Source organism: Diadema antillarum, unplaced genomic scaffold, assembly GCF_040938485.1.
Source record: "Diadema antillarum isolate AM-2024a unplaced genomic scaffold, OU_Dant_1.0 scf00000063, whole genome shotgun sequence".
NCBI lineage: Eukaryota > Metazoa > Echinodermata > Echinoidea > Diadematoida > Diadematidae > Diadema > Diadema antillarum.
The window spans coordinates 2,764,901-2,789,295 of NW_027270952.1; the positions used below are offsets into that span (position 1 = coordinate 2,764,901).

Genomic DNA, 24,395 nt, shown 5'->3' on the forward strand with positions numbered 1-24,395 from the left:
CAGTGTTATTTAATGAACAAACATTTTATTCAAACGATTCTTCTAGTGCTGCTCTAATTCCAATGGGGGAAAATGTACATGTATACATGCTGACGTTTGGATTATGAACACATTCCACAAAAGGATGAACACGAAGTGAAACGATGCCATGGGCAGATAACGGGAACTTTCACTCATTGGTTGCTTTATCGGTAAGAAGGTCGACGGGACCGTGTCAATGAACAGCGTGGCACTATTAAGCGCTCAACAAACATTGAAACGTTGGTCACATGCTATAGTGGAGCGCGGGGTTTTCCCCAAACCGCATTGCACAATGCTGTCGTGCTACGCAAGGCCTTTACCCAAAAATTTAATGATCCAATCAATGCTAACATCTGTTGTCTATTGTCAGTGGTGGACTGACCGATATCACAGTGTGCTGACTTCGGTCAATGTCGGTTTTATTTTCTATGCTAAATACTCAAGATTTATGACAGCAATGATGTTGAATGCAATACCAATAACAATAACATTGTTTTCTTATTTTAGTATAGCCCCATCGTTGTTAGTCTTTGCAAGGTAGCCTATACCTATCTCTTTGTCCACCTGTGGTGTCGAGAGGACAGGATTGTTAAAACCATCTCTATCTAACGGACCTTATCACTCTGCAGGACTCGAACCCTCGATATCTGTTTGAAGGTCCAAAGTGTCCTCACCAACGTATTTTAAGAGTGGTTGTTCAAAGACAAACGATGTTACACATTACTACGTGGCACTGACAGGAGCCAAACACCGAGACAGTGTGGGAAATGTTAACCAAAGTTGCTGCTAGATTCCTTCTAGACAATGCGTTGGATGTACATTCAGGAAATCACAATTTCAACACAATAAAACGATAATTCGTATGGAATTTTCCAGGTTGCTTGATAAAAGTTGTAGTTACGACGGGATCTGATCACAAGAGAAGTTAGGAGATGGAGAGGGAGAGAGAGCAATGAGTTTGTGATCAAGCACTTCCGAGCATTGTCACTAATAACAGCCTACTGGTAGGAACTTCTATATCACATTATTAGATCTGAATTTTACATTGCTACAGCATGACCATATGGACACGATATGAAGAAAAATGAACATTTTGCAATTAACACAATAGGTGGATTAAAAAAAGAACAATATTTACAGTGATCATCAGCGTAGGGCAGCTATGTTCCACGTTGTGAGGTGTATGTCGAGGATCGGACATTAAGACGCCTACTCTTGTAACACACCTTCGTTGATCAGTCTGCCATAGAGCAGAATAGAATTATATATGACAATACCTGTATATTACTTGTTGTTTTTTGTAATGATGACAGTAGCCTATGTTATAGCAATTGTCTCCTACATACTCTTTGCATCATGTTTGTACAAGTAAAATTGCCTTGAACAGTTAAAATGTTATTTGGCAGACCGTAACAAGGGATCGAGCTATTATATCGAGTGACTGTCGATAGAGTAGGCGTTTCATACTCCAAATTTACACATACACCGGCGTAAAGGCCCCAAGAAAATAGACCCCCTACTTTTTTTTGATAGTTTCTTCATACATTGTATATGCATGGATATAAATTAGAGAACAAGCCCCTCACAAATTTGACCAATCCACCCCTAAAAATCTGAGTGGAGCTAACCAAGCTGCCTCAATTCAGAGAAAGATGACATCATTCAGATGGATGTGGTTTTGAGCACACTTTCATCCCTGCATCCATCTTGACTGGACGTTTTATCTTTCTCTGCCTACAGGTAAGAAATCTAACTTCTACCCCCATTAAATCATTTAAAGTCATTATTGTTAACTGGTTTATTTAGAGAATTTTATGATATTTCGTGTTCTGTACTTGAATTGTATGTTTCCTCCTTCAGGAAAAGAGGAATTTAGATTACAAACGATGTTTTCTGCGAAGCTGTCGAATATTCCTTTGTTATCATTCGATACTGGATATGACGGCGTAATTATGATATGTTGTTGATTATGGATACTACCAGTTATGTTATTATTATATTTGTGTATTGATTAAGCAGTTTAAATTACAAAAAGAGTTGAAATTACGACTTAAGCTGCTTTAATTCCGGATTAAGGGCTACTTGCATGAGTGTGAACAAGCCATAGGCTGTGCTATCTCATGTAGGAAGCAGAGTGGAACGGTCAGTGTAAACACTCTCCTAGACGGTGCGTCCACCAGAGTCCACTGACCTTATTATTGATACTGCTCTCTTGGGATCGATTGGAAGGTAGCTGATATTATGCTTTTCTGAATGAAAACCCAGACGCCTGAACAAGCATGCAGTTTGTGAATGTATGGATACTGTGGATAATGTTAACAGAGTTGCATTGTAGCATGGTACAAGATAGAAACAGTGAGAAGTAATTTAGTGTACATATTTAGAGTGCAGATGTAGAGATGAGAACTTTGTTGGCTCAAAACACATTTATTTACGACGGGCCAAAGTACTGGAATTCACTTCCCAGTAACATTACTACTGCTCAATCTCTGAATTCCTTTAAGAATAAATTAAAATCATTTTTATTGAAATTTTACAACATCCAACAGAGTTAGTTTCCCTTTATCATCTCAGTCAAGTCATCATTCTTTTTTACATAAGTCCTCCTATTAAACTATGTCCCTCTCTGTGTTCTAAATATAATGATGTGTTTTTTTTTCTCCTGCATTCTTACCAACATAACTACGTATAATAAATGTTTTGTATTACATTCAATCCAGCTTGTATTTTATCACTTATTTTACATTATGAAATCCAGATTGCTTGCGTCCACGATGGCACATGCTGTAGTTCCCTCTTTTTTCTCCCTTTTTTTCCTCTCTTTTTTTCCTCTTCTTTTTCCTTTCCTTTTCTCTCTTTTTCCTTTTCCCAATCATTTTGATGTCAGTTGACATCGGTTCGTTTATTGTGTTTTATATTGATGTTTTGTGTATTTTTCTGAGGGTCCCATATCGTACAAGCTTTGCTTCTTAGTGGGACCCTCCACTTCCATCCTCATCCTTAGTTGACTTGTATTATACGCTTTAACAAAGATGTAATCACATCTACTTTTCATTTTCATAATTTTCTTATGTACCTTTCAAGTTTTGTTCTGTATCACAAATATCCCGTGTATAAGCAATGTACATAAATTTCTTTGTTCATTTTGATGGAGGTGAAAATAAAGTTGAAAGTTGAAAAGTTGAAAGATGGAGGTCCAATATGAACGCAATTTGGATGACTCACCGCAACCTCCACATACCTTATCGGCCAGAGCGCTGACTATCAGCTCTCTGGACGGTGTGTTTATAGTCGTGGTCAGTTAGTACCCCTCTCACTTTCCCAGCCCGCAGTTTCCTCACTTTTGGCCAGTTTCTCACTTTTTGATAAAGAAACTAAAGAGAAATTATTCAGGGATCGTCCCCAAAGTTCAGTCTTCAGAGCAACCGTCGTGAAATTCTTGAAATACTTTCGCTTTTGCCTGACGGCAGGGATCATCTCCCATGTTGTAAAAGTTTGTACAGTGTATCGCAAAAAATTGTACAGACATGTTTTGTCTGATAAAAGAGGAATAAAATACAGAACCAAGCAGGAAAGAGAGAGAAAAGCTGACATTTTGAGAGATAAAGTAAAACTAAAGGAGTTAAAGTTGTTTTGCAGCATATTAGGATATTCAGTTTTAAGTTTGTTTTTAAGTATTTATGAAAGACGGAAATGCTTGTCACATTCATGTTGGATAATGTATCAAAGTCCATTTGATTGATCAGTATTATTAGGATATATTCTAAGATTAATCGAGCCATAATGTAGCTGTGTTTTAATCGACTTATTATATCATTTGTAATTACCTGATTTGTCAAAGTTAAGCTATAAGACTTTTACTAAAGAATAATTTGATAGTTGATTATCACAATTATGAGAAATTATTGCAAGTAAAATGCTAAGACTGATTGTGATTAGCAAGTGCTATAATTTATCTTTGATGCTATATGTTATTAGATTATTTGAGGTGTAAATCAAGTATGACACTGAACAAGATAGCTTATCAAGAATATTGAAGAAGAATGAGGAGGTGTCATATCAGCAATTTATATGTGTCGATTACATTGTGTTGATGAAGCACTCCTTTAAGATATATGTGTTTGATAACTATGATTGTGATTGATCTGATCACCAGAAGTCAGTATGATTTATACTGAAAATAAAGACACTTTCGTCCCTGCATCCATCTTGACTGGACGTTTTATCTTTCTCTGCCTACAGATTAAGCAATATACCCCCCCCCCCTTTTGTCACCGCGGGATGGGTGTTACACCTGTATATAGGTGGTTTGTGAACACACCCCACCCTTCCACAGAGGAGGAGACTACAGAGTACACGGCTCTTCGTCATGACTTTCAAGTGACTTTTAAAGATTTTTTTAAGAATCTGATTTACGGTGCTAAACAGTTATAATTTTGAGATGGAACGCGAATCTACTTGTTGCACAATCTAGAGATGTTTTTGCCACAGTAACGAATTATTTTCGTAAAAATAACACATTTATCAGTCATACAGTATATGATGCAGTATCAAAATGTAATGAAAACTTTAGTTACCTGTTCAATTGCAATCTAAATTCTAGTCATCCTGGGTCATGGGAATGCTCAAAATGGCCGATGTCATAGTAACATTTGAGCTTCCCGAAACTGACATATCATTTATGATGAATCAATGCAAAAACATATACCATTTGTGCGTGAGTATTTTTATTTCCAGTAAAAAAAAAAAACAACTTTGTTTGCCCTCAAAATCTTGGTCACCCAAGGTCATATTTTCTCTATGACATGGTGGTTGCTATGGCAATGACTTTGTAGAAATGACTTTTAAAGGAAACAAATAGAATACATAAAATTATATCTGTGTCAAAACATAACACAAATTACTTAGACAACAAAGTTCCAAATTTACTGTTAAATGTAGATTTATGTTTTTCATTATACGGTGATGCCTGATAGGACAGTTGCTATGGCAACATCACGATGGAATAATGATGAAAGTCTGCTGATGGTGATTTCGGAATGACTTCTGCAATATTCATATCCACTGAGTTAGTGACTAGGACTTGGTGAGATTTTTTTTTTCTCCAGTGTAAGTTATGTTTGTAAATGTTACAACAAACAATAACTGTTGTAGAAATGACTGCTATAACCAGGAAGTATTGGAATCGAAGTCGCATTAGTGAAGGGGGAGGGGGGGGGGGGGGGTGAGCCGTGAGAAAAAGCTTCTCCGGCGTATGAACGCGGAGAAAGACACCCGAGGCGTGAGATTTGCTAGGTATTTGAACGCCCGTCACCGCTTCACGAACCACTTTTGTCTCTCAGGGATGGGTACTCGTCAGCGAAACATAACATGCGAACTCTTTCGGACTATATAAGTATGAACTTGTCATGTTGAAGCTGCTTGAACGTACACATTCTAGTTCTTATGTATATTCCACCCTTTTACGTAAATGCAAAGCACAAACACAAGTGATAACTCTAGAATACTTACTATTGAACGATAGATTGTCGTAGTCGAAGCAATGAGATTTCATTAAACCTCGATGTGGACCTTTCAGCGCTGTGATTTCTTTGTTGCAAATGGAACGCTCTCATTGCACGCAGGGGTTCCACGCAATCTCGGAATTATATGCAACAATCCATATTGTTTATAATGTCTATCTTATGAACAATGCCTTCGGTGATGAGTTCGAAGCGTGCCGTATCCTCCAAAGTCGTAGTAATTTCTTACATGAATGAATGGTCCGCTACGAATGGAAGCGGACAGTGTTCATCAAACAATCAGCAACCCGATCTATAAATATTCGATGATCAAAGTATCAAATTCTGCGTAAACTTCAGCATGAATACTAATATGAAACGAACCCCAGTTGTTGGACATTCCAATTCACGAAACCGAAAAACAATCCGACGACCTGTTCTCATTCGCAAGTATGGTGTAAATGTAAAACTATGTATCTCTAGTCGCAGTACAGGAACGCATATCATTGCACGTTTGGAGTTGACATATGGCCTACTGCTTTGATTTGCGTTGAACATTGTGATCATGTCGCAGACATTCTTACCCCGAGGTACAGGTCAACCTGAGCAACTTGAGTACTTGGGGCGTTGCTATGTTTGGTGGCGTGCGATTGGCCTGTTTGGTGAAAACTTTCCTGGCGGAAGTGATTTCTTCCGAGGTCACGACGAAACTATGAATATTAAAAATGCAAAATGGCCTAGAATGATGAATATCGCACCAGTCGGAAGTCTGTGTGTGTGTGTGTGTGCGCGCGCGCGCGTGTGTGTGTGTGTGTGTGTGTGTGTCGCTCTCTCTCCCTCTCTATGTTTGGATCTATGTAACCTTACTGTAAGTGTGTGTTTGCGTGTGTGTGTGTGTGTGTGTTTTGTGGGCGCAATTTGGGCAAGAGCTAAATAAAGTGTTTGGGGAGAGGCTAGTGGTAATACACGTGTACCAATACTGGGATTTTTGGTAATCGTCAAATATGATATCACAAACTGCACGCACACACAAAAAGGTACAAAGGAGGACCTAAATACAAAACGCCCCCCCCCCCCAAATAAAAATAGAAGCAATGCAAGCATACACTCCAACTTTGCTATTTACCTGGAAATCTTTATTGATCTGTACAAATTACAGCCCGCGCACACATCTTCGAATGGAGCCTGCATTTAGCTCATAAAACATTCCTTGCAACATTTTTATGCCTCCGCCACGAAGTGGTGCCGGAGGCATTATGTTTTCGGGTTGTCCGTCCGTTCGTACGTACGTCCGTCCGCATTCGTTTACGCGATTACTTGAGTAATATTGACTGGAATTTTACCAAACTTGGTCCAAGTATAAAGTATGATAGGACAATTACTTGATTACATTTTGGGTGAAATCGGCTGAAGGTCAAATGTCAAAGGTCAAGGTCAAATCATGAAATTGTATCTGTTTACGCGATAACTCAAGACTGGATCAAGCAAATTTCACCAAACTTTGTCCAAGGATAATGCATGGTGGGACAATTACTTGATTAATTTTTGAGTGAAATCAGACAGAGGTCAAAGGTCAAAGATCAAGGTCAAATCCTAGAATTTATCTTTTTATGTGATAACTCAAAACTGGATGAAGCAGCTATCACCAAACTTGGTCCAAGGATGATGTATGATACGGCAATTAGTTGGGTAGATTTTAGTGACATTGGCGAGAGGTCAAAGGTCAAGGTCAAATGCTAAAAATGTTGCTATTTCCCCATATTCATGCAATGCCCAAAGATATTTTCTTGAAACTTAGTGTAGACATGTACTACTGCATAAAGATTCTCCAGAGAGAGTTCCATGTCATAAGGTCAGAGGTAAAAAGGTCAAAGACTAGGTGAAAATGTTACAATTTCACTTCTCTCACAAATGGTTCAATGTATCTTCATGGAACTTGGTACATACGCATGTACTGGCTGACAGGGATTATCTAGGGAATTTTAGGGGTCATGGGTCAAAGGTCAAGGTCAACTCAAAATTTTACTATTTCCCTCATATACTAGTATATGCAATGCTTAATATTCATGTATTACCTAATGGAGATTCTCTTGAAAATTTCCTGCCAGAAGGTCAAAGGTCAAAGGTTAAGGGTCAAGGCCAGGTTTAAATGCAAAATAAAATCTATTTTATACTGTAATGACACTCTTTCTTTATACCTTGAAAATTACTCAATGCATAAACTTATAAAAGGGTCAGTCAGAAGTCAAGTAAAAATCCTCAATTCCCCAAATACATGTACCTGCACTCTTTAATAGACAATTATAGCAAACGTAGTTCAAGGAAAGTGAACATTCAAGATATTTCTGACAAACCTGTCATTTCAATATTTTGCCAGTTATGTGAAACTGTTATCTCACATTGTGAAGACATTATACTGTACACCTATTGGGAGAATCATGCATTATGGCGGAGGCATCAGTCGGCATGGCGACATTTCTAGTTTCTTATAGTTTCTGAAAGGTCGTGACAATTGAGAATGTCCGTGCCAAATTTCTCATCGAGTAACGGTTTTAACCAAAGTTCGCAAAACCTTTTTAATGGGTTCATGTACTCCACTTTAATGCTAAAGACGAGTTAAGAAACTGAAAAAAGAAGAAAAATCTGTGTCTAGGAATGTAGACAATAGTTTTGATGGGCTTCCATGGATGTGTTATGATATCAATATTACGATCCAATGATGTATGCCATGGTGCCATGAAGTCTGTAAAGAAAAGTGATGAAGGTACAAAAACTCCTATGCACGGACTTCATTTTCATCGAATAATTCTTTGACACTTCTTTGCATTTTTATCATGGAGAACAGATAGCAACTTTGATGTGAGGCTTTGTCAAAGGATATTACATCCAGTCCATGCAAAATCCATTTTAACGACTCTCTTCTTCCTCTTTGAAACAATGCTCGGTACTTGGTCATTATATGCTGGATAAGGTTTCAAACGGCACTTCCTACATGGAACATATTTCACACCATACAGGAAGTCCACAACATTTTGTACAATCCATTAAAATTAGCTTGGGTACTTTACACAATGAATCCCCTGAATCATTGATAATAATAATAATAATAATAATAATAATAATAATAATAATAATGATAATAATAATAATAATAATAATAATAATAATAATAATAATAATGATAATATGTGAGAAGTGAAACTCGTCTCATTCATGTACCGCAGTTTTGGGCATAGAAAATCGAAAGATGAGAAATGTTGAGTCACAGGCTACAACCCGCTATACGGGATGCCACTGCTTATACCGTTTTGTCAATGTTCTGCTTCTTCAGGCTCATTCCGCATGTATAGGATGGAACATAATACAGTCATTATAAATAAGACCGAAAAGAAAAAAGTCACTATAAGAGAGTACTTGTCTCAGTTACAAATTCCAAGGTTTTTTCCTCTTAACTTGATTACCTAGTGTTAAGGTCATCCAATATACTAGTAGTACAAATTTCAATGTATAAATCATTAAGGTATATAGCTACACAATTCCATACCATACATTTTGTTATCTTTTAATATTTGATATCTCCCTACTCATATTCAGTCCTCCACCTCCATTGACATTTTCAAAAAAACTCAAAACTCATTTATCTCTAGAACAGAACTGATGATTATGCATAATTGATTATTTGAATTCGAAGCTGATTTATATGTTTGTTTGTTTGTTTGTTTTGACAGAATTGTAAAGCGCTTCGAAACATGTTGTATAAAGCGCTATATAAATATTTCATATTACTATTGTTATCTTTTTAAACTGCAAAACAGAATTTATTTGACTTCAAGAGGTATGTTTGCTCTGATTTGCCAATAGCGTCAGAGTCTCACACAATACGGCAATGGAGTCATAGGGGAGCTATTGTCAATACCTCTTGAGTACATAACACCGCCCATCATGTAACATACACACCACGTGAGCAAACCCCTCAATCATGTTAATCTCGTGGTTGCCAGGCGACGTCTTGAGTAAATGGCGTCGCATGAAAGTCGAGAATTTCAACTTTCCCTATTCTCGTCGTCATCTTACAACCGTCGGTTGAAACTTTCATTTTCACACCATAGTCTGTCATCTAATGTTATCTTCGGATATTTTGAATAGAGCCTGGAAAAATTACATGACATCCTTTTTTTGCTACCTAAGGGAAAAGAAAGGTGATGGGAGCTTTGGAGGTTACGGTTTCGAATAGAACATGGTCCAGTGATTTGCTAACGTGATGTCCTCTCGAGTCCTTTCAACGATATACCTTATTTTTTAAAAGTGATATCAGACTTACAGAATGGCTGTATATCATAGTATAGTATACAAGAATCTTCCTTAGATTTTCTTTCTTTTTGACATGAAAGCAAACAAGATTACGTTGTATCCTTCGCATCATACTATTGCAGCCGTGAAATAACCTGCAACAATGACTTTTACGGGAAAAAGGGGTTGCACCAACATTATTTTTGTAACATATACTGGGTTTGCGGTTCATCATGTGTGAGTCCTGAAAAGGACTGTTGGAATGAATGGGGAAATGAGATGATAGGAGAGGAAGAAGCGAGAAAGTGAGCCAGAGTATATGTTATGTAAACCACCATGCAAACTTCTTCCTTCAAAGATCATATGATTTTTGTAATAATAATGTGTATAAACCAATGGGAGAGTTGTGAAGTGATGACGTCAACGCCTCTTCTAAGTCACCTTGAACACTTCACAATGGATAATACTGACTTTAAGCATGTTAAGCCCGACTCACCTATCCACTTACCTTCCTCTTGGCAAGCATCGATTAAAAAAGAAGAAAAAAACACACACACACACACACACACACTCACAAAGGCCTCGTTGCGGGCCAGCAGCTGTAATTGGATGTGCACGCTTTCAAGTTTACAAAAACTAGGTCCATGCAGGTCCATGCGTTTCGAAATCGAAGTTCGGGTATAGGGCATGTCCAACCTGCGTCAGTGGCGTAACTACGGGGGGCATGGGGGGCACGTGCCCCCCCCCCCCCCCCCATCCGCTGGTAAAAAAAAAAAACAAAAAAAAAAAAAACTACCAAAATGGTAATTCAAGGGTTAGTAAACTGCTTTTGAAATCGACATGAAAGGATGATCAAGAAAAAAGATATTTTTCTTAGATTTCTTTTAACCATATAATTAAAGAGGTATTATAGTGAAACATTGTTCAAAAAGCCCGGAGACGACAAAAGATTGTGATTCAGCGTGATTCCTGGTTGGCATTTTGAATATAAGCAGGATGTGCGCAGTGTACTCAGAACATCGGAATGGCAAAAAGAGTCGCTGCAATGTTACGCAATGTGATGTTTGATAGGTTGTACACATTTGCTATCAAATCTTGATCATTGATTTTGCAGTGTTGCTTTACATACTAGTCTATATCAAAATGCCTTGCATTGCCAATAATAAGACTTGACCTTGGCTATTTCCTAACTTTTCCATCTTTATGAAACACACACACTCACAAACACAAACAAATTAGGGGATGCTCTATATTAAGTGCAAATTTTTGGACATCCTTCTCCCGCTTGGTCACTTCGACGCCCCCTCGCTGGTCATACCTCCCCCAATCATAAACATAAACCGACACCCTTGACTACCAGTGGTGGATCCAGGGGGCGCACCGGGCGCCCCCTCCCTCCAAAGCGAAAAAGAATATACATGTAGCTACAAACGACAGTTTTTGGAGTGTAAAATGTCAACATTTTCAAGCTCGCTCGCTTCGCTCGCTCGCATTTAACCGTTATATGCCATTCTCCTGATGTTACTGCCAGTAATTGCCAGCAGTTGTGCCCGGTGCCCCCCCCCCCCCCCCTGAATTTCCAAATCGAAAAAATACAACTGCAAACGGCAGTTTTGGGACCGTAAAATGTCAAAATTTTCAAGCTCGCTCGCTCGCATTTAATCGTTATGTCATTCTCCTGGGGGGCGTTTCATCAACGAGTTCGTCGGAGTTATCACCGACAAATTTGCTATCAGCCAATCAGACGCAAGGATTTACACTGACAACTGTTAAAAGCTAATGAAATCCTTGGTCTGATTGGCTGATAGCAAATTTGTCGGTGAAAACTCCGACGAACTCGTTGATGAAACGCCCCCCTGATGTTACTGCCAGCAATTGCCAGCAGTTGCGCCCGGTGCGCTCCCTCTCCTTAATTCCGAAAGCGAAAAAATATAGCTACAAACGGCAGTTTGGGGACTGTAAATTTGTCAAAATTTTCAAGATCGCTCGCTTCGCTCGCTCGCATTTAATCGTTATGCAATTCCCCTGATGTTGCTGTCAGTGATTATTGCCAGCAGTTGCGCCCGGTGCGCCCCCTCCCCATAATTTCCAAAGCGAAAAAATAGAGCTACAAACGGCAGTTTTGGGACTGTGAAATGTCAAAATTTTCAAGCTCGCTCGCATTTAATCGTTATGCAATTCTCCTGATGTTGCTGTCAGTGATTATTGCCAGCAGTTGCGCCCGGTGAGCCCCCTCCCCATAATTTCCAAACGAAAAAATATAGCTACAAATGGCAGTTTTGGGACTGTAAAATGTCAACATTTTCAAGCTCGCTCGCTCCGCTCGCTCGCATTTAATTGTACCGTTATGCAATTCTGATGTGGCTGCCATGAGGTGCCCCCCCCCCCCAATGTCTTGACCAACGGTATACGCCACTGACCTGCGTACATTATTAGACTGGTCTAAATCATGTTTGTTTGTGTGTGTGTGTGTGTGTGTGTGTGTGTGTGTGATTTTTTTCTTCAAAAATATCGAACAGACCACTTCAGAGAGTTGTAAAACTTTGCGTTCTGAGCAATGCTGAGGTGAACCAAGTGAACCAGAGATACACTCAAGGGCCCTGTGTTTAATAACGAACCTAAACCAAAATATAAACGTGAAATGGTTGAAAGGTAGAAATAATATTAGTACAACACATCAGCTAAGTTTAAGGAAAATTGGACAATCTATTCAAAAGTTATGGATGTTGAAAGTCTCGGTGCCGTCATCGCTGAATAAGAAGACTACTACAAACCACATCATGACGTCATGTTTGGACAACAATAGAAAGAAAAATGTAAGAATTCCACAAAATTTAATTTTTCATGAAAAGTACACATTCCATCGACTTGTTACTGACATGTCGATGGTAATATCATCCCTCCTGCCTTCTCAAAGAGGTAAGTTACGTGTTCTTTCATTATGCTAGAAAAGTGAAAGTATGTTGAATTTTGAGGTATGAGTTTTAATTTTGTCTCCTCCTGTACAATAGATGACAGGGTTTTTTTTTATATTGTGTAGATTATAGCAGTTGCGATCTTACAAATTTGAAACGTACAGAGGGAGACAAAATTAAGAGAACTCACACCTCAACCTTCATCCCTCTGCTTTAATAATATCTTGCTTTTATATGTTGAATTTTCTTTACATTTTCTTTACATTGTTGTCCATACATGACGTCATAAGCTTTGGTAAGTCTCCTTGTCCAGCACTGACGGCATCGAAACTTCTAAAATTTTGAATTGATTGTCCCATATTCCTCAAACTTCACTGATGTGTTCTATTAATACTGCTGTTTTCACTCAATCCACATTCATACATGTATTTGGGTAAAAGTTTCCTTTAATTTTTTTTTTTTTTGTTCTTTGTATGGAGGAGTGAAAGCTATAATAATCTTGCTCGTTTCCTCAGTAGGCATGGTCATCTATTTAAAATTCCAGTGTTCTTGAAATGTGAGAGAGGTTTTGACCTGTTAACCTGTCAAACTGCGAGCGTCATGTTTAATAAATTTCTCACAACAGATTGAGATATGCGGTATTTATGCATTACACACTACAACCACACATGTCACATATTCCCTAATCTTGTACATGTATTTCTATTTTTGAACTGTCTCCAGGTATTCTCTTGACCTCCCCTCTCTCGATCATTCTCTCTCTCTCTCTCTCTCCCTCATTTCTGCTATGCTTCATCTTTTTATACGTCACATAACTTTCCTCAATGTTTATCAACTAACAAAGCAAATTTCAACAAAGAAATAAACAAGGAAAGGCAGGCCATCTCAGGGTCAGAATTTATACCGCAACACTTTTGTACAGAGGAAGCATGAGCCCAAAATAGCCTGTAGTCCTACAATAAGCAGACCGTGTATGGAAATGGGTGATCCACGAAGGGAAGGAGGTTTTGGGCATAAATAACCATGTATATCGTTTGCCAAACAATTCCCTTTTCTTGGGGTGTACATACTCACAAACAAAGGACCGAGTTTGCTCCCCTCCCCCCCCCAAAAAAAAAAAAAAAAAAAAACCAAAAACAGAGACTGATGACATTGCGATATTGTGAATAGGATATCACCACATTCTGTTACATTAGTGGCATAATGGTCCGTTTCACTTTTTAAGGTAACGGTTGGAGACGTGCGGCAAGATGGCGAAACTCAGCACTTGCCCAACAAGGAAAAGTAGAAATCACGCGGTGCGTAATATATGTCCCCGCCGGAAGTAGCATTTAGTAGCAAAATGTACAATATAGGTAAAAAGATCAAGGTCAAAGGTCAAAGAAGTCAAAGGTCAAAATTCTGTGTAATAGTTTTGAAGCCCTCACCTAGTGCCATCACATAAAGCAAACGGAATCGAAATCGGGTTACAAATGGCGGAGTAGCATTTTGTAGCCAATGTACAATATAGGTAAAAAATCAAGGTCAAAGGTCAAAGAAGTCAAAGGTCAAAATTCTGTGTAGAAGTTTTGAAGCCCTCACCTAGTGCCATCACATAAAGCAAACGGAATCGAAATCGGGTTACAAATGGCGAAGGAGTAGCATTTGGTAGCAAAATGTACAATACAGGTAAAAAATCAAGGTCAGAGGTCAAAGAAGTCAAAGGTCAAAATTCTGTGTAGAAGTTTTGAAGCCCTCACCTAGTGCCATCACATAAAGCAAACGGAATCGAAATCGGGTTACAAATGGCGAAGGAGTAGCATTTTGTAGCCAATGTACAATATAGGTCAAAAATCAAGGTCAAAGGTCAAAGAAGTCAAAGGTCAAAATTCTGTGTAGAAGTTTTGAAGCCCTCACCTAGTGCCATCACATAAAGCAAACGGAATCGAAATCGGGTTAGAAATGGCGAAGGAGTAGCATTTTGAAGCAAAATGTACAATATAGGTCAAAGGTCAAGGTCAAAGGTCACAACTGAAATTCTGTATAGAAGTTTCAAAGCTCCCATGTAGTGCTATCATATAAAGCAAACAGAATCAAAATCGGGTTAGAAATGGCGAAGGAGTAGCAGTTTTAAGCAAAATGTACAATATAGGTCAAAGGTCAAGGTCAAAGGTCACAACTGAAATTCTGTGTAGAAGTTTCAAAGCTCCCATGCAGTGCTATCATATAAAGCAAACAGAATCAAAATTGCCTCATAAATGACAGAGAAGTAGCAAATTGAACATTTTGATCACACACGGACGCACAGACGGACGGACAGACGGACGGACACACACACGTACGGAGCCCATTTCATAGTCCCCTGCTCGAACTCGTTCGGCAGGGACAATAAAAGCGTTTTTGTTTGGGACGAGAAGGCCAGAATGCGACTTCAGAAAACTCAGCCTGGGCACCTCGTCCATAACAAAAAGGGAATGCAACTTCTCAAAAACTCGCCTATTCTCCTTGTTCAGCACAAGAAGGCAACGAGTGACTTGTCCTATAAACTCTCACCAAGCGGGAGGGCGATCAGTTTAAACCAAAGAGTCTAGAAGCGCACGCAGTGCGCTATAAGGGTGGGATTTCACGGAGCACGCGAACGATTTGCGAAGGACGCGAATGACAAAATCCGACATTCGGAAAAGTTTTTCTCCGAATGTTTTCCGACTATGAAGCCGAAAATTATTCTTGCGCAATTTGTGCGAAGTTTCCACGACGTATGTGCGAATGTCGTGTGTATCATTGCTAAAGTACAGCATGTTACGTACACGAAAAACACGCGACGGAAATGCGAACAACGAAAAGTTTTCAATAATCATGGGAGAAAATGTACCCAAGAAGAGGCGAAGCTGTCTTGAGTTGAATTTTTTTCTTTCCTCTATTTCTCCTTTCTTTTTCTCTCATTTCTCTATCGTGTGCTTGCCTACATTTTTTCCCCAGGACTTATCTCCACTAGTAAAGCATTTGATCTTTCTTTCTTTTCTTTTTTTGCAGTTCCTCCAACACATAATCTCTATAGTTCAAATGAAATTTTACATACTTTAGATTAATTTTAAGTATATTCTGCGATTTTTTTTTTGTATATCAAACATTTCTTTCTCTTTGCTAGTCTTTAATTTTCTTTGTTACTATAGCTGTTAATAATTGTTTGATGTTTAGATGTATGCTACGATTTTTATTTGTAGAAAACGTATAGGTCATACATCCCCCAAACGTGCGCTAAACGTTCGCGAGAATGTCTCAAAAGGTACGCAACAGTTTGCGATTACGTCGTAAAATGATTGGAAAAATTTCGCAGATTTCGCGTAACATACGCGCGACATTCTCCAAAGTTTCGAAGTCTGTTTGGGGTTTCACGAACATTTTGCGAACATCGCGCGTGTCTTGCGAAGGTCTTGCGCATATGACGAGGCTTTGAAGACACTTTCGAGAACAATTCACGAGCAAATCACGGCCGAGTGTGCGGTAAAGGTTCGCAAAAAAATTCAAACTCTTTTGAAATTCTCGCCGAAGAAAAAACGACATTCGCGAACAATTATTGCGACGCTTCCGAACCCTCACGTTCGTTTGGCGATCTTTTGCCAGACTAAAAATCGAATAATGGATTTGCCATTCGCGTCCTTCGCAAATCGTTCGCGTGCTCCGTGAAATCCCATCCTAGAGGTAACACTCTCCCGATTTTGCGTAGTCATTATAGGGCTCACACCTGTAAATAAAATGGAATGTCCCAGACCCCTTCACAAATTTGTACCAAAGATACCGAAATAAATGAAGAGAAAAATCAATTTAAAATCAGTGATGCAGTTTGGCAAAAAACTGAATAGCTGTAGATAATTGAGTATGAATTCCTCTACAAACTGCATTTTGGTTGGAAGATGAAAGCTTTTCTGATGGAATTTTAGAGGACTATATTTCATTGGCTGCGTGTACCGAAAATAGGTGATTTTTTGAGTGACAAGAATTCGTAGTCTGGCTTTGCGGACCCTTGGACAGAGTTTGAGCCGAAGAACTTGCCTTGAAAATTTGATGGATGAAAGAGTATATCTCACTTATTCAGGTTAGTGAATATGAAAGACCTCATTTTCCCAGCTATTTTACAGAATTTTTTTAAATTTGAATTTTAACAAACGTCTCTATGGGGAATTATTTACCCGTGTGAGCCCTATAGAGAATGCATGTAATGCACACAAGTCGATGGGAAGTATTCATCCAACACAAGCTGTGCTGGTTTATGTTGATCTATTGTGTCAGATCCCTTCCTCTCCCCCCCCCCCTTTCCTCCCCCACCCAACACCCTACCCCCCCCCCCCCCAACTCTACAATTTGTTTTCTTTTTATGTTCTTGTGGTACTAGATCTTGGTAGAAACTAGTCATCAGTATCACACAACTTTGAATGATTGTGTCATTTTAATGTATTCCTTTGTTCGGGCTACCACTGAAACTGCTTAAAACACATCAAGCTAATATGTTTGATAAATAAAAGTGTTTTACAGGTCTTTGTAGGCAATAAGGTGATAATGACACCCCCTTAATCAAGGATAATTACCTGCATCTATGTATTCATCTTATGAAAAACTAATCAAAACTGCAAGATTGTTTTTTTTTTGTTGAAAAAACTCCAAAGGGCATCATTTTCAAAAGTGTCTCTTTGAGAAGCTTTATAACCCTTGAATGTGCAATTTCATATGATGTAGGGGCAAATATCATCAAAAACACATTTATGATGTTAAAAAGTCAAATAAGAAATATGACCTCCACTATAGGGCTCACACCTGTAAATAAAATGGAATGCCCCAGACCCCTTCACAAATTCGTACCAAAGATACCAAAATAAATGAAGAGAAAAATTAATCAAAAATCAGTGATGTAGATTGGCAAAAAAAAACCTGAATAGCTGAACATATTGAGTATGAACTCCTCTACAAACTGCATTTTATTTGGAAGATGAAAGCTTTTCTGATGGAATTTTAGGGGACTATATTTCATTGGCTGCATGTACCGAAAATAGGTGATTTTTTGAGTGACAAGAACTCGTAGTCTGGCTTTGCGGACCTTTGGACAGAGTTTGAGCCGAAGAATCTGCCTTGAAAATTTAATGGATGAAAAGGGTAAATCTCACTTATTCAGGTTAGTGAATATGAAAGACCTCATTTTTCCCAGCTATTTTACAGAATTTTTTGAAATTTGAGTTTGAACACACGTCTCTATGGGAAATTATTTACCCGTGTGAGCCCTTTAGGATGCAAACCGCCGGGTGATCGATTGAGGGCGTATTTTTGCCTCCGTTTTATTTCAAGGGGCATACAGGAAAAAAGATAAATTCAGGACCTCATAATGGCATATAGAAGTAGAATTCCTGCTTCCTCCTCCTCCTTCTCCTTTTTTCACCTTCAATTTGGCCCGTGAAGAGAATTTCAATTCCATCTTATAATGTTTTCACGTCACCCGTGTTTTCTTTTTTCACGTTAGACTAATATCCCCATGATGACATATATTCTGTGGACAAAATGAAACATATCCGTAATGATTTTTTTATGATTGGTTCAAAACTGGTAAAGGCAGACTTTCTTCACTTTTGTATTTTTATCAAGTTGACGTATGAATCAGCCACCAACATGCGAAAATATCGTATTTTATATTCCTTGTGCCCATGCAACTGATTTGTTCTGACCTACAATTATTTACAAAGTTCAGCATCATCCTTCTTGGATTTGTGTTGCGGAATATGTCAGTTATGGCTTTTAGGATGTACTCTTGGTGAAACGATATTGTCACAGAATTTGCCCGATTTCCATCCTTTTATATGGAAATAAACGGAACAAAGAAATTTTCATAACCTCTGAGAACTGTTGGCAAGCTGTAACTCATACAAGATGAAACGGAGGAAACAATGTGCACTCAGTTAACTCAAATATTTTAATTGTCTATAACTGTGAATCTTGGTTTTACAGCAAATTATAAAAAGAGAAAAAACGAACATAAATTATTCCTGCTCAGTGGCTTTCTGGCTCTTAGGACTTTATTATTTTTAACTCAAATTGGATTCATTTCACCTCGAATGGCTGTCACGGATGTACGTTGTGTGACGATGGCTTATGACGACGACGTATGACGATGACAATGCAGGTCGATGACGATGTCGGTCGATGACGGGGCCCCATTACGCTGGTGCTGGTATAGAGACGGTCGCGTGGTCTGTCGTAGCAACTCTTCGCGATTGCCGTTCGCGTGGCCGCTCTCCCGACGGACGTCTTCGCGATGTCTCCTCAGCATCCAGGAATGAAGTTCAGTCGACAGTCCATGCTCCCTTACTGCCTCGGAGCTGGTCGACAGTCGACGCCTTTTATGTGCCTGCCTCTTGCAGTACCAGTGGGTCCTTGACCCTTCGGGAAACCCGGAAACCCTTCAAATATTAAAATAATCACATTACTTCAAGCCAGAGCACTGAAGCACATTCATAATACATTCACATCCTGACTGACGTTCAAATTACCTCATTATACAAATATATTCAGGCTCATGTACCCATAAATAACAACCATTATATATTCTATATCACATATTAACTGAAGCGTTTATCCCAATTCACTCTCACTTCGGATATCATTTACACAAACGAATTATTCCAATTAACAATGTGAGAATTTCAAATATAATGCACTTACCACTATCTGTGGGTATCTCTAAATAATACTGACTGGGGTGGCGGCCCCTGTCACCGTTACCGAGTGACCATTCTCATACAATGTGTCACGGAGACAGCACCACAGCGTGATGTCCCCTTCAGGCCTGATGTCATACTGCCTCTCCTTGCCACACATAGCACTACCGTGGCTCTACCGAGAGCGGTCTGGAATGTCTTCTATTGGCATGTTAGACAGTTTGCATCAATTTACATGCTTGTAAGTACTTATTTACAAATTCCATGCAAATTGACCTCAGTGAGGAGAGCGTCTGTCACTCCACTCGTGACAGATATAAATTTTGAAATGAAAAAAGAATTATAGCAACATTTTTTTTTTTTTTTTTGGTCGCTTGTCTATAAATGTAAGTATTTTGAAGAATAAGAGCCCATGCTGAACGAAACTGAAGTCTGTAATTCTTCGGTGATTTTCTCATCTACAGATCAAAATTTGTTTGAAACTCTTGATCATGCACACAGTGATTCGAGAAGGTCAGAAGTATGGGATGGGGATACCCCTTCCAACACAAGAAAGATTTTGCAATATTTTGCTATCGATATTCAAATCTGGGTACACACTTTCAATGGAATATTTTCGAAACACACACCCAAATATTTCATATCAAAAATGAGAAAAATTATTCCATTCATAAAATATGAAGAGGTAAATCATTTTACATCTGTCATCTCCTGTCTGCTTATACATCAATCACCATACTCAGTCTATTGTATGGGATGGATGTATAGCGCTCACCGGTAATCTAAAAACCAGCAGTTTGAATGGAGTGTGGTGATATAGATATCACGATCTGAGAGGTATAATATTCTCACAAAAGTATCACGAGAAAAAGTAAAAACAAGGGTTTAATCTGTAATTGATTCACGGTTTTTTACTGATCAAAATCATTTGAAAAAAATCCATCATCTGATTCTTTAAAAAAAAAAATGAAAACCCTTCCAGACCAGTCCTTCCGCCAGTAAATGAGACGTCCATGGTGTCTAATATATTGACTCGCTCTCATGAAACTATCTTTCTATCTCTCTCAGCCGTTTCTTGGATTTTCAGCCATAACCCCGACGGAGCGGGAAATGGGAGGGGGGGGGGGATACCCGGGGAATCAACCTGTCACAGTTGTAGAGACTGGATTTTTTAAAATAATTTTAAAACATTAACTCTTCTGTTGCATTTGGAGATTTGGGAGGAAGTTTTTTAATTTATTTTCCTTTCCTTGTTCAAGCGGACCCTGCTCGCCAGCCGGGGTGGGGGGGGGGGGGGGCGCCTTTGTACAGAAAAGCTGCCAAAACACTTTTTTTGGGGGGGAGGGGGAGAGCGGGGAGAGAGGCATCACCCAAACAATCAACACCTCTTTAATGTGTGCAGACTGACCATGAAACATATAAATACGAAAATATCTCTTTGATATGACTAAGATATGATAAGGAAAATTCAATCTGTTATATTAGGAAATTACGTTCCTTCACTAGATTGCCTCTTGGGAGAGGGAGAGGAGGGAGGGAGAGAAGGGATGTCAAGACCAAAACGATTCTGACAAAAAGATAATGCGTCAATTCTCCCGACACAAACCCCTGAACTGATTAGACGAATGTACACAACATTTAATGAATCACGTTGAGGTGGAAATTGGTTAATGTTTTTCGTACATTCAATCATTTTCATACACATGAGTATTCTTGACAGACTACTAGTATTCAAATACAACTCTCGTTTGAGGCTTCAATAATTTCATGAAATATACCAATCTATCAATCTACCGTATACTAGTATACCATTTGTAAAGATATCATCTCTGGTGGTAGTTACTAGTATTATTTACTCACATCTTTTCATATCTAGTTCGATCTAAAAGAAAAAAAACACATGAATGGCTCAATGTCACGCATACTTGAATGGCCACAGTGTCCCTCCTCCTTCCGTGGCCCTGGCAAAGTATGGTTGATATACACATGTCAACCTGAATAAAATGTGCAATGTTTAATCGAGCATAATACTGATTTCTCTCTGCTTCTGCAAGCATTATACATACAAATTTATATTATATACATGTAGTACCATACCTGCATACTACTTGAATTCAGACGAAAAGCTTCTGTGTCCGTCATGCAAGCGTATCAACTGTACGTATTTGATTGAAATGTCATTAATTGAAATGTCATTTCAGCTTCTGAACCCTCTATCACTCTAAGCTGAAACGTGTTTCTGAAGTGTGATTTCAAACGAAATCTTTTGTCAGTTGTGACTGCCCTCTAAATGCACTGAATCAACTTTTATGTTAAGATATTAATGTGCTAAAGGTCATTACCTACCAGTCCACGCAAGATTCGAATCGATCTGCAAGATAATTATCACTCTTCTTTTCTAAAACATTTCAAGCTACGAAAGCGCTCAATGCGTCTATTTCACATTTTAAGATAACAAAATTTGATTGAAAGGTTTGTGCACACAATCATCATTGCATGAACCGCTTATGAAGGCTGCGAAGACCGCGGCATCATGGCCTGGCGATGAATTACAGCGTTCAAACAACTTTACCATCTTCATGATAGATTAGAAAGATCAAAGATTCTTAACTTTTGATATAAAGCATTTCAAGTAATCTTTCAATGCCTCAATATCCTCATTTTGAACGAACTTCAGTTTAAACTTCGAGTCCAACAAGACCTACTAGGCAGGTTGCTGGAGTACTGCTGCATGTATTGTGTCGTCTCAAATACAGTACGTATTTCCCTTTTCCGTCATCGCGTATTGCTCTTTTGAGTCATATGTCCCGACGGGATGGTGGACTGCGTGTTGACAGCGGACTGTGAATGGGTAGAGACCACGTCGTAAGACTTTCGGGCGGAAGAGAGGCATGGTACGGAAAGGTTCATTCGACGAACCAGACGCGGGAATTGCCGTCGCAGCGATTCGCGATGCCGTCCCATACGATCGCGAAAGTGCTGCTGTCGCAGACAGTAGAGAACGAAGATGAAGAACCCCTGCAGAGAGTTGAGGATGACGAAGAGGACGTGGATCACGAGGTTGTCGTCCCTGATGAGGGTGAAATAACCAAAACCCAGGTGAGTCCGAGGAGGAGGAAAATGCTGACAGCGTTTTGGCAGCGGCGTAAGACGTCGCGATAACCGTCTTCCTTGCCGCGGGAGCACGCTCGCGTTGCGATGTTCGTCCGAGTCAGTCGGTAGATGACCATGACAAAGATTACCATGTTGACGAGGAGGATGATCCCCATAGGGACCATGAGACCGCTCACCATCGACCATCTGCCCAGGAAACAGCTGACACAAAATTCGATACTTCGTTACAACTTGTAGAACTTTCTCCTCTGTAGAGTAAAGTTTTGCCCAAAGCGTAAAGGTTTTACAACGAATTAAATTCAATGGCACTCTTATGTTCTGATCGCAAAAGTCTGAAAGTTATGCTATGTTTCTGAGAAGTGTTATATACTTTCATTGATATAAACATCAATAACTAAAAAAAAAACAGAATATCAGCCTTTTGAGTTAAAAATACGAGCACATTTTCCACACTCAAAGGGAAATATTCAGCTTCAACAAGCATACAAGATGCGAGCATCTTCACATGTATACTGACTAAAGAAGTGAAAAGGAGGCACACATTAAGGTGAGATATACTTACAAATGCTTCGAGATGTAGTTCTTTTTAGCGATAGCTCCTGTGAGAATTACGATGAGCGCCGGAACACCTGTCATAAGAAAGAAGTAATATCACAATGAGAATTTATGTTCTTCCTTTTGATCATGACATATTATTGTGAGACTTCTTTGGGCTCTATCGTTGGTCACCTAGCAATGAATGTGCTTTCACTGGTATTTATTTTGCGGATCCTTTGCTCTGTCTGCAATTCTGTTGATGTACATACTTATGCGAAGAGAAAAGGAAAACAGTGTAAACGAAAGGACACAGATATGAACTAAACAGCCTGACACACATCAGAGTATTACGAGTTATTAGGGACAGATGTTTGTTGTATCTTAAAACTGAAGTTTATGTCGCAGTCACAGTGGTATGTGCATTCTTTAAGATGACACAGGACAGATTATGTCTCTTTATGAAAATCTGATAATTAGATTAAATCTGACGTCATTATAATATCTTTGTTCTTGTTTTTTTTTAAGACACCCACTGGTCGAAGAAAAGGAAGGGTTCACATCAGCAACTTGCTAGTGAAGAGCTTTTTCTTCATGGTACTTGATAGTGAAACCCGCAGATATACATTGGGGCAACAAGAGTGTCAACTTGCGACAAGTTCCGTTATAGTAGAATGTATTGTATTATTTGGAACACGGTCTGCATCACGACGACAAGGAAAAACTTCGCGAAAAAGCCGAATGTATCCTATGACGTGATGCTAGGGTCATGTGAAGCAACTTTAATATTATTATTATTATTATTATTATTATTATTATTATTATCATCATCATCATTATCATTATTGTTATTGTTATTACTATTATTACTACTACTACTATTATATCATTATCATTATCATTATCATTATCATTATTATTATTATTATTATTATTATTATTATATTATTATTATTATTATCAGTAGCAGCAGCAGCAGCATCATCAGCATTATCTTTATTATAAGCGGGAAGCTTATCAGTTATTTCGTATGCCATTATTAGGTAAGTGTAACCCCCTGTAAAACCAGATCGACATTATTCATGCATTTGTTTTGAACTTTTTTAATGATAATAGTGATTCCCGTTTCACATTGTTTGTGTATAACAGTATTGTCTTATACTTTTGTTGTGATTAACCGAACATTGTCTCATAAAATGCTCACCCCATGCGACGACTCCTGCCTTGAGCATGAAATGCGGGATGTACGAGTTCACGACACGGACGAGCAGATAAAACATGTTGACCCCCTCAACGCCCATCCATGCAACAGCGGACAGCATAGAAAAGTGCACCAGGCC

At 38.8% G+C, this 24,395-nt stretch overlaps 1 protein-coding gene across 1 annotated transcript in view; it reads right to left on the bottom strand.

Moving 5' to 3' along the window:
• LOC139716293 (adhesion G-protein coupled receptor G7-like) overlaps nt 1-6,048 on the bottom strand; it is a 59,660-nt gene extending 53,612 nt beyond the window's left edge. The window contains exon 1 of the mRNA XM_071627857.1: nt 5,533-6,048. The gene's annotated coding sequence lies outside the window, so the exon portion shown is untranslated. The remainder of the gene's footprint in view (nt 1-5,532) is intronic.
• Between the last annotated feature and the right edge of the window lie 18,347 nt (nt 6,049-24,395).